Source organism: Dromiciops gliroides, chromosome 2, assembly GCF_019393635.1.
Source record: "Dromiciops gliroides isolate mDroGli1 chromosome 2, mDroGli1.pri, whole genome shotgun sequence".
Taxonomy (NCBI): Eukaryota; Metazoa; Chordata; class Mammalia; order Microbiotheria; family Microbiotheriidae; genus Dromiciops; species Dromiciops gliroides.
Window position 1 is genome coordinate 68,979,353 of NC_057862.1, and position 12,162 is coordinate 68,991,514.

A 12,162-nucleotide genomic window follows, 5' to 3' on the forward strand; every position below is an offset into this window, starting at 1 on the left:
GGCAAGTCACTTAACCCCAATTGCCTCACCAAAAAAAAAAAAGTCATGTTGTGAAAGAAGAATCAGAACAAAAGGGAAAAACCTCAAAAAAGAAAAAAAATACAAAAAAAGTAGAAATAGTATTATTCAATCTACATTCAGATTCCACAATTCTTTTTTTTCTGGATGTGGAGAGCATTTTCCATCATGAGTCCTTTGGAATTCTCTTGCTGAGAAGAGCTAAGTCTATCACAGTTGATCAGCACACAGTGCTGGATACTATCTTTTAGAAACTTACAGGAATGGTACATGGAAACATGGTTGGGGAGAGAGCGCAAAAGAAGGGTGCTTCTGGTATCTAGACAGTGGACAAGGAATAAATGAAGCATGGTTGGAACCAGTTTCATTATAGTGGAACACATGTGTAAGTTGGCTATCAAGACAGCGCAGAATAAGGAAAGCATATTTTCATTTAATTTGGTGGGCTTTGTTAAATTCTTCATCCTCAACAATAGTAGTTGTGTGTAAGTTGCACTTATTTTCATAGTGATCTTTTTGAAAATACCAGGAATAGTACAGTATGAGATGACCAAGTGTCTCATCAAATATTTCTTGTTGCCTTCTTACATACAGTAAAACCAACCTCACCAACTCCTTTATGAGCTATCCTTCCATGTAGCTACAGCTTCTATTTTTTGGTTTCCTTTATAGTGAGAATGTAAAGGTTAGTATTCTTCAATTCTTTTCAGTATTGTATTTACCCATTTTCTGGACAAGGATCATAACACTTAGAGTACTGACTACTAAGTAGACATTTACTGATGGTCTAAAAACCATCTGATTCTTACTACCCTCTGTAAATTCTTTAAAGACTCTTTGTGGTATGGGAATGTAGAAATGACCATGGGTTCTCAAAGGCTATGCAACAAGAGTGCAATTTTTCCAGGTTCCACCATGCTGGAAACATTTTGAATGTGGTCCCAATAAGACTAGCCTAAGTACAGAGAGGCTCATCATCACAAAGCTGACCACTTGATGGTGTTGAATTTTTTGGCTATGGCAAGCCATAAAATAAAGTACCAAATGTCCCTCAGTTTTGTGCAGTCTTCTCCTATTCTTCTGCTTCTGCTGTGAGGGTCATGGAGTGGTAGGAAAGGAACAGAGGCCTAGTAATCACCATATTAACAGATGCTGTGGCTAAACAATTTATTGTTCTCTTTCCAGCACAATGTATGTCTGACCTTAGTTAAGTTGATCCTTGTACCACAAAAGGCGAACATCAAGCATTCATTAAGCTTCTACTGTGTGCCAAGTACTATGCTAAACAGTGGGAATACAGAGATAAAAAAAGTAAAAGTCTGTTCTGTAATAAGAGGAGGTAACAAGAGCTTATGTAAGTATACATGGAACATATACAAAAGAAATACAAGTTGTTGCGGTGGGGGGGCATGTTAGCAGTTGGCATTTAGGAAAGATTTCATGGGAAAAATTGTGCTTCCCTGATCTTTGAAGGAAAGTAAGTTTCTAGGAGGAAGAGATGAGGTCAAAGGGGCATTCATTTCAGCAGGGAGCAGCAGTCTGTGAAGAGGCACAAAATGGAATGTCTTCAATCCCTTAAAAGCAGCAAGGTGGTGGTGGTGGTGCAGCAGATAGAGAGAGCTGAGCCTGGAGTCAGGAAGATGTAAGTGCAAATCCACTCTCAGACACTTAATAGTTGGATGTGTGACCTTGGACAAGTTCCTTAACTTCTTTTTGTCCTAGTTCTGTAAAATGAAAATAATAGCACCTACCTGTCTGGGTTGTTGTAAGGATTAAATGAGAATAATTCTAAAACCTTTAGCACATTGTCTGGCACACAGTAAGCACTATATGAAAGTTATATGTGTATGTGTGTGTGTATATATATATATATAATACATATAGACATATGTATTTATGTATTCAAATAATCAGCATTTATTAAAAGCATCTATCATGTGCTAATCACCTAAGGCAAATATAAAACCATCTTTGTCCTCAAAGAGCCCATAGTCTAATGGGGGAAGACAGCATTTACATATATAAGCATATACTGAATATGTAAGAATAGGTAGTATTTGGATTGAGCCTGATATATATATATATATATATATATATATATATATATATATTTGGGGGGGGGTGTGAAGCAGTGGAGGTTAAGTGACTTGCCCAGGGTCACACAGCTAGTAAGTGTTAAGTGTCTGAGGTCCAATTGGAACTTAGGTCCTCCTGAATCCAGGGCCAGTGCTCTATCCACTGCACCACCTAGCTGCCCTAGTGAGCTTGTAATTTTACTAGTATTGGTAACTCCCAGGTGACAAAGCCTTAACCAGTGCAGTTGGCCTCTTTTCTTAAACTTGGGAGCCTTTAAAAAGAATTTCCCCAATTACATGTAAAATTTTTTAACATTCATTGTTTGTTTAAGTTTTTAATTCCAAATTCTATCCCTTCCTTCCTCCCTTCCTGAGATGTTAAACAATCTAAGTTATACCATATGCAATCATGTAAAAGATTTTCATATTAGTTATTTTGTGTAAGAAGAAAACTTGAACAAAAAGAAAGTGAAAAATAATATGCTTCAGTCTGTTGTTCAGACAACATCAATTCTTTCTCTGGAGGTGGATAGCATTTTTCATCATGAGGCCTTTGGGATTGTCTTGAATCATTGTATTCCTAAAAATAGCTAAGTCATTCACAGGTATTCATTGTACAATTTTGCTGTTGCTGTCTACAGTGTACTCCTGGTTCTGCTCACTTCACTTTGTATTAGTTCATGTAAGTTTGTCCAGGTTTTTCTGAAATCATCCTGCATGTCATTTCTTAGCACAATAACAGTAATATTCCATTACAATAATATACCACAACTCGTTCAGCCATTCCCCAATTGATGGGCATCACTTCAATTTCAAATTCTTAGCCACCACAAAAAGATGCGCTATAAATATTTGTGTTCAATTAGGTTCTTTTCCCTTTTTAAAAAATCTTTTTGGGGCAGCTAGGTGGCACAGTGGATAAAGCACTGGCCCTGGATTCAGGAGGACCTGAGTTCAAATGCGGCCTCAGACATTTGCCACTTACTAGCTGTATGACCTTTGGCAAGTCACTTAATCTTCACTGCTTACCCCCCCCCCCCCAATCTTTTTGGGATATAGAACTAGTATTACTATTGCTGGATCAAAGGGTATGCACAATTTTATAGACTTTTGGAGTACAGAATGATTGGGTCAGTTTACAGCTCCATCAGCAATCTATTAGCATACCTGTTTTCCCACATCCCCGTTAACATTTATCATTTTCTATTTTTGTCATATTAGCCAGTCTGATATATGTGAGGTGGTACCTCAGCAACTTTGAGAGTCTTTGAGAACTACCTAAAGCCCTGAGAGGTAGAGTTACACTGCTAGTAGATTCCAGAGGTGAGATTTGAACCAACGTTTTCCTGACTTTGAGGCATGTTTTTAATCCACAATACAAATTATATTCAAGATTATTTTGAAAGGGAGGGCACTAATACCTGGGGGGATCAGGAAAAGCATCACATAGAAGGTGGTATGTGAGCTGAGTCTTGAAAGAAGCCAGGAATTCTATGAGGCAGAGATGAGGAGGGAGTACATTCCAAGCTTTGTGTTTTTCCAGTGCAAAGGTCAGGAGACAAGAGCTTGAATGTTGTATGTGAGCAACAGTAAGAAGGCTGTACTGGCTGGACCATGGAGTACTTGATGAAAAAAAAATGTGTAGTGAAGCTATAAACGTAGGCAAGAATGCCAGACAGCATACTTTGATACTAGAAGTGATCAGGAGCCACTCAAATTTATTGAATAATGTTATTTTCATACTTGCACTAAAGGAAAATCACTTTGGCTCTGCTGTATGGGAGATGGATTTGAGTGAGGAGTGACTTGAGGTAGGGAGTCCAAATAGGAGACTTTTGTGGTGGTCCAGACAATAAGTGACAAGGTTTCCTGAACTAGGATGGTAGCTGTGTGAGGGAGAAAAGGGGGCATTTTCAAGGGAGGTTGTGGAGATCAAAACAACTGATTATACTTGTGAGGTAAATACGAAGTTTGAAGATGACATCAGAGTTGTAGACAAAAATGTCTGTAAGGATGGAGTTGTCCTCAGTAGAAGTAGGAAAGTTGGGAAGATTGGGGGTTTGTGGCGGGGGTGGGGGGGGTAGGTGCAGATAGCAGTGAATTCTATTTTGGATATGTTGTGTTTGAATTTTAATGGAACATTCAGTTTGAAATGTTTAATAGGTTTGTGAAGTGTGAACCACAGATACACAGTCTGTTACAGGACAGTACTCAAAGCCGATTATGATGATGAACCTGAAAGTCCTAAAAAAAGATTCTTTTCATGTAAAAAGAAACAGAAAAAGAGTTGATGGAACTGTGAAGGCTCTATTTCGTATAACTTTTTAAAAGTACATAATAAATTGAACAGAGTAATCCCAAAATTATCCTCCTTTTCTTAACCCTCTGAACTTTCTCAGAGGTTTCCAGCTTTCTAAGATCTCCCAGAGCAGGGGTTCTTTTTTCTTTTCTTTTTTTTTTTTTGTAAATATTTTATTTTTTCCAGTTGCATGTAAAGATAGTTTTTAACATTATTTTTAATAAGATTTTGAGTTCTAATTTTTCCTCACCTCTCTACCTACCCTCTCCCCAGGATGGCAAGCAGTCTGATATAGGTTATACTTGTGTAATCATATTAAACATAGTTCCACATTAGTCAAAACAAATCTCACACAAAAATCAAAGACAGTGAAAATAGTATACTTAAATCTGCATTTAAATTCCATCAGTTTTTTCTCTGGATGTGAATAGCATTCTCCATCATGAGTTTTTTGAAACTGTCTTGCGTCATTGTATTGCTGAGAAGAACTAAGTCTATCATCGTTGATCATCACACAAGGTTACTGTTAATATGTACAGTGTTCTCCTGGTTCTGCTCACTTCACTTAGCATCAGTTCATGAAAGTCTTTCCAGGCTTTTCTGAAACTGTCCTGCTTATCATTTTCTATAGCACAATAAGTATTCTGTTACATTCATATACCACATCTTGTTCAGCCATTCCCCAATTCACAGGCATCTCCTCAATTTCTAATTCTTTGTCACCACAAAAAGAGTTGCTATAAATATTTTTGTACATGTAAGTTCTTTTCCCTTTTTTATGATCTCTTTGGGATACAGACCTGGTAGTGGTTTTGTTGGGCATAGTTCCAAATTGTTCTTCAGGATGGTTGGGTCAGTTCACAACTTCACCAGCAATGCACTAGTGTGCCATTTTCCCACATCTCCACCATTTATCATTTTCCTTTTTTGTCTTATTAGCTAATCTCATTGCTGTGAGGTGGTACCTCAGAGTTGTTTTAATTTGCATTTCTCTAATCAGTAGTGATTTAGAGCATTTTTTTCATATGATTATAGATTTAAGTTTTTCATCTGAAAACTGCCTGTTCAAATCCTTTGACCATTTATTAATTGGGAATTACTTGTTTGCTTATAAATTTGACTCAGTTATCTATATATTTGAGAAAGGAGACTTTTATCAGAAAAACTTGCTGTAAAAATTGTTTACCAGTTTTCTGCTTTCCTTTGGTTACATTGGTTTTTGTTTTTGCAAACCCTTTTTAATTTAATGTAATTAAAATTATCCATTTTGCATTTCATAATACTCTCTATTTCTTGTTTTGTCATAAATTCTTCCCTTCTCCATAGGATCTGACAGGTAAACTGTTCCTCATTCTCCAAATTTGCTTATGGTATCATCCTTTATGTCTAAATGATGTACCCATTTTGACCCTATCTTGGTGTACATAGTGTGAGGTGTTGGTCTATACACCTGGTTTCTTCTGTATTCTAGTTTTCCCTGCAGTTTTTGTTAATTGGTGAGTTCCTATCCTAGAAACTGGATTCTTTGGTTTTATCAAATAGTTTATTACTAGTCATTTACTACTCTGTCTTGGGAACCTAAATCTATTTCACTGGTCTACCACTCTATTTCTTAGCCAGTACCAAATTGTTTTGATGATTGCTGTTTTTTATAATATAGTTTTAGATCTGATACAGCCAGGCCACCTTCCTTCACATTTCTTTTCATTAATTCCTTTAATGCTCTTGACCTTTGTTCTTCCAGATGTATTTTGTTATTATTTTTTCTAGCTCTATAAAATAATTTTTGGTAGTTTGATTGGTATGACACTGAATAAGTCAATTTACATAGAATTGTCATTTTTATTATATTGATTAATTAATTGATTAATTAATTGATATTTAATTATTAATTAATTATTAATTAATCAATTAATTAATTGATATTTTCCCAATTGTTTAAATTTGATTTTAGTTGTGTGAAAAGTATTTCTTAATTGTGTTCATATAGTTCCTGGGTTTCTCTTGATCTGAAAAGAATACATTTAATATATTTCTGTTTTTCTGCATTTCATTGTGAGTATAGCCCAAAATCATTGGAAGTACTTTGTAATTTTCCAAATATGATATAATCTCTTTCATGTTAATTAATTTTAGATTTAGGATATTTTCTAGTATATAATGAATGTATGTCATTCATTATACTGTACTTATCCAACATTTCTCAATGTAAATGATATATGTATTAGTTTTTCCTTGATAAATTATTATGCTGATCTTTGGAGCAGTCCTGTCAGATTGAGGAGATCTGTAATATTCTGAGATGTGATGTGAAGAGTACAGTATCTTCCAGATTAGGAGGCTATGAAGAACTTCACTTATTTATAAGAAATTATCCTCCTCCTCTTCCTTTACAAAGGAAGTTTTCCATGCTATTACCTATAATCTTTGGAAAGCATATGTCTACCAAGCTACTTCATGCTATAATATCCATCTTTGAGTGTCAGTATTTTCCTGATAATACTATGTAGCTATGAATAATGGAACACTCTTATCTCAAAAGAATCAAAATTGTGGTGACTTAAAGGCAATAATTTAAGTAGGCTCCAATGTCACATAAATGGTGACTTGCAGGTATAGACAGAGTGACTGTGAGATGCACAATATGTGAGCCAGGCATCCATCAGTAGTTAAAGATAATAGATGTTGTGTCTGGTAGCTATGAAATTTAAAAAGAACCAGAAGATATCATGTCTTCCTCTATGGAGGATTTATTGAAGGACAGTTGACAAGACCTAAAATGGATGAAAAAAGACTGCTGGTTGCAGTCTGCACTTTTGGAATGAATATTCCCCTAATGAGATTGCAGTCCCATTAAAGCAAATAATAAATAAGCTGAAAACTAGGTCCAGCATACTTGGTGTGTTTATGTTGGATACCAGTAGCTAATCTCAAACATATCCTGTTAATAAGTTGCTTTTTAACTTTAAAGTATGTGTTCATAGTGTTTGAGGTTTGTGATTTAAATGAGGTGGTCTTTTTTTGATACATAATACTGTTTGGTAGTATGTCAGTTTGGGAGCTTAGCAAAGAAGTTATACTGGAATAAATAAGGCATGAAACTTTGGAGTATTGTTAATTGAAAGCATTGTTAATATTTAATCATAATGAAAGTACTATTAAAAAACCAGCAGGCAGAAAAAAAAATAACCCCCAAACTTTTTTTGGCATGTGCACATAGTTATTAAGATTGTAATAATTATTGTAATGTTATATGAAAATTGGTATTCTGATGTGATGTAGCTCATAACAATATATAATAAACTGGTAATAGAGCAAGTTGGAAGGATGAAAGTATGATACTTTTGTTTTTAATTCATTAGTTTTGTTAAATTATCTCATCATCTAGTTCACACAGTTTAAAATGATCTTATCCCATTCATACAGTTTAGTTTATCCACATATGTTTTTCATGTGTTGCCATATTTTTGGGGAATCTGTACAAGTATGTGTATATTAATAGGAGATAACTGTCAAGTTAACTAAGAAGAAATTTGTGAGTACCTTTAGCTAAAATGACATTTACAGTACTAGGTCTTCCATTCACCAGTTAAAGACTTCAGTGATGGAGAGCTTTCTTATTCATGAAGATGTCTAAAGTCCATTTTGGACCATAATTTTTGAAAAATAATTTTCCTCTGTTGTTCATCTATCTCTCCAGTTTACATTTTCTACAAATAGGTCTTATTTCTGTAGATACGAATACAATTCTACTACGAAACCTTCAAATATTTCACAGTAGTTATGTTTAGCTGTCTGTTTCTTCCCTCCCCACACCTTTTCCCCCTCCTCCCCCACCTCCATTTTCTATAATCTAAACTTTCCTGTATACTTCAGCCATTCCTTATTTAATAGGATTCACAGTCTTTTCCCTGTCCTGATTCCATTCTTCTGGATGTCACTATTTGTGACTCCCAGAACTAAATGCGAATTTTCAGATAAAGTGATAGAAGCTTCAGAGCATTTTTTAATCTGGACAACATGCTCCTTTTAATGCAACCTAATGCAGAAATTTTTGACTTGGGACTCATGAACTTGTTTTTGATAACTATTTCAGCATAATTGGTTTTCTTTGTAATATATATATATATGTATAATAAATAATATAAACATTAACTCCTGTACTGTAATATAAATGGCCTGATGTTGGATTTCTATCTAAGGTTCTCCTGGGGACCTCTGAGAGTAGCTTCTTTTTGCATTAAGGCTTTGGAAGTAATATGCTAATTTTAAAACATTATTCTAAAGTATAAAAAGGTTTCATCAGACTGCCAGAGGTGCATGATACCAAAAAAAAAAACATTAACTCCTGTCAGACTGTCTTCCTCTTTTCTGCTTAACTAATTTTATAACCTACTAAGTTTCTGTGATATCTATATAAGGATAAGTTTATTCTTGTTAAATTTATCTTGTGTTTGGCACATTGAACCATCTTATCAAAACAATAAACTCTGGAGAGTGGCAAAATGAGCTGCACAATCATCTTGAGATGCAAGGAGATAAACTTATCCTTATATAGATATCACAGAAACTTAGTAGGATGTGTGACTCATGGTTGGAATATGACAACGGATGTATGAATGTACCTTACATTCCTTCCTAAATGTAAGTCCCTTGAGGGCAGGGACAATTTGACTTTTGTCTTAGTATCTCCAGAATTCAGGACAATTAATTTACCAGTTCAAAAGAAACATATTTCATAAAAGTAGAAGTGGAGTAACCTGATATGTTAAGATTGTGTCCTCATAACCATCGGGGGCAGCTAGGTGGCTCAGTGGATAAAGCACTGGCCCTGGGTTCAGGAGGAGCTGAGTTCAAATGTGACCTCAGACACTTGACACTTACTAGCTGTGTGACCCTGGGTAAATCACTTAACCCTTATTGCCCCATGCCCCCAAAAAACCCTTTGACTGATGGAGAGATATGTTAATAAGAAAGCATTTGGCTGAGGACCAATATAGGAAGTAACAGAACATTTATTATATTGGTAGTATACTATAGTTCACTTAAACCTAATGAGGAAGGGGATTATGGCAGTAGCTCATAAACCTGAAAAAGTGATGGGGAATTTGAACTATCCTGCCATTATTGTGAAGTTGTCTCTGGGCTAAAAGCAGAACAGCTGTTATATTCTCAACCTTCTTAGTAATAGTTTCATACCACAAAAGGTATACCAAACAAAAGTTTCATACCACAAAAAACTAATGAAGAAAACTTGTGGATCTGAATCTGATTGGTAATAAGGAACTGAAAACTGGTGAAGCTGCTAAAGAGAGTTCCTTTCTCTGAAGTCTGGGTATTTGGGGAGGAGAGAAGTGAATGGAAGAGGCAACAAAGAAGAGAATTTTAGATTCAGAAGAATATTAATAGGTAGCCTTTCTATAGCCCTTTAAGCTTTGCAAAAAGCTTTACAAATGTTATTTCATTTCATTCTCACACCAGTTTTACGAATGAGGAAATTGAGGCAGAGGATAAGTGATTTACCCAACATAACATAGCCAATAAAGTGTCTAAAGCTGGGTTTGGAACTCAAGTCTTTCAGACTTTAGCTTCCATACTTTAGCTACTGAGCCTGCAAAGCACTTTACATATGTTAGAAGAGAACTTCAATAACTACTAGTGCAGTCCATGTATAAAAGGAATTTCTACTGTAATATAAATGGCCTGATGTTGGATTTCTATCTAAGGTTCTCCTGGGGACCTCTGAGAGTAGCTTCTTTTTGCATTAAGGCTTTGGAAGTAATCTGCTAATTATGGATCAAAGCCTTGCTAGTATGAAAATATAAGGCTGGAAAACTACTTCCCTTCAACTCCTCCACAGGAATTCTGCAATAAATAAGTCACACCAGCTTAGCCATACCAGTTAACCACATGCAGTAACTGTAGTAACAAGAGAACTGAGGATAGAGGAAATGGGGAATTGTATAGTGATGTATAAAAAGGACTTTCTGTTTGTAATGTCTCTGCCATTGCCACATAAGATGTATGTGCAAACAAGTACAGGTTGGTTTCCCTTTAAGAGATCAAATGTCTGGTAGAGCATCTTTATACTTTCCAGGTTTTAAGTAAGAAAAAATACCTCTTAAAAACAGGAGATTTTTAGAGGGAAAATATTCATAAAAATGAAACCTGAGACAGGTGAGGAATTCATAACTGTGTCAGGAGGTTGAAGGCAGGTGGAACCCCATAACATTTGGAACTATATATTATACACAAGGATCTTCATTGAAAATGTTATTATAATATCTATAAACAGACAAACATAAAAAAATTCTTCCATAGCAGTCAAGGAATTAGAATCAAATGAAATGAATTATCGGGCAACAGACAAGGAATTTGTTTGATCTGTGTTCTGTTTCTTGTACTTTTCAAGTTTTATTATCTTTGGTTTTTCTTCTACTATATGTAGTCAGTGCATATACAATTTTAATTCTGCTAATTGCCCTTTTCGGGGGGGGGGGGTTGGGCAATGAGTTAAGTGACTTGCCCAAGGTCACACAGCTAGTGTCAAGTGTCTGAGGCTGGATTTGAACTCAGGTACTCCTGAATCCAGGGCCAGTGCTCTATCCACTGTGCCACCTAGCTGCCCCGCTAATTGCCTTTTTAATCAATTAACATAGTTTTTTCATATTTTCTTTTATTCATATTTATCTATTTGTGGATCTATAATATTCTGATACTTTGAAATTCTATCCTTTTTTTGCTATTAAAATATAAATGGGGGGCAGCTAGATGGTGCAGTGGATAGAGCACCGGCCCTGGAGTCAGGAGTACCTGAGTTCAGATCTGGCCTCAGACACTTAACACTTACTAGCTGTGTGACCCTGGGCAAGTCACTTAACCCCAATTGCCTCACTAAAAAAAAAATTAAATAAAAAAATTTAAAAAAATGGATATTTTTGTACAACTATGAATGTTTATTCAGATTGATCCACAGTTTAAGAAGGATATTGAGCTAGAGTGTGAACAGAGGTGAGTGGTGTTGGGTCTTTAGCCCATCTCATTTGAGAACAGATTGAAGGACTGGGGATGTTTACCCTGGAAAAAAGAAGTGGAGGCTGGGGGGTCATGATGAACAGGTTCTAAGTATTTGAAGCATTGTCACAAAAGAGGGATTAGATTTGTTCTCCTTTGTCCTAGAAGGTAGGACCAGGGGCAGTGGATAGAAATTACAAAGAGGTAGATTTAAGTTTTATATCAGGAAACATTTAGAAATAATTAGAGGTATTAAAAATGAAGTGGTCTAGCTTGGGAGGTGTTAAGTTCGTCTTCTTTGGGGGTCTCCAATTAAAGTCTAGGTGACCGAATTTGGGAATGTTACAGGGTTTGGGATTTTTTCTGAGTATGAAGTAGACAAAATAGTCACTGAGGTCCCTTCCAGTTCTGAAGTTCTGTGATTGTGTGATCCTTTTAATAATGTTTTTAGGATAAATTACTAACAAGAGAACCACCAGTTCAAAAACTACTATTTTATATACTTAATAAATTTTGCTTTTTTTGCTCATCATGTTTGTACCAAAGAAATTCAGCAAAAATGGTGGAGTAGAATGAAGCAGGGCAGCCCAAATTTTAATCAGTTCTCTATATAGCTTGGAAATGGAACTTTGTTCATAGAAATTTGCTGTAAAACACACACACACACACACACACACACACACACATACACACACATACACACACACACACCCTTTTACCTACTTCTAATTTTAGCTGTATTGGTTTTGTTAGGGT

The 12,162-nt window shown here is 35.6% G+C and overlaps 1 protein-coding gene across 1 annotated transcript in view; it reads left to right on the forward strand.

Annotated features, from left to right (window-relative positions):
* Positions 1 to 12,162, forward strand: part of MYO9A (myosin IXA) — a 302,278-nt gene that overhangs the window by 72,878 nt on the left and 217,238 nt on the right. The window lies entirely within an intron of this gene.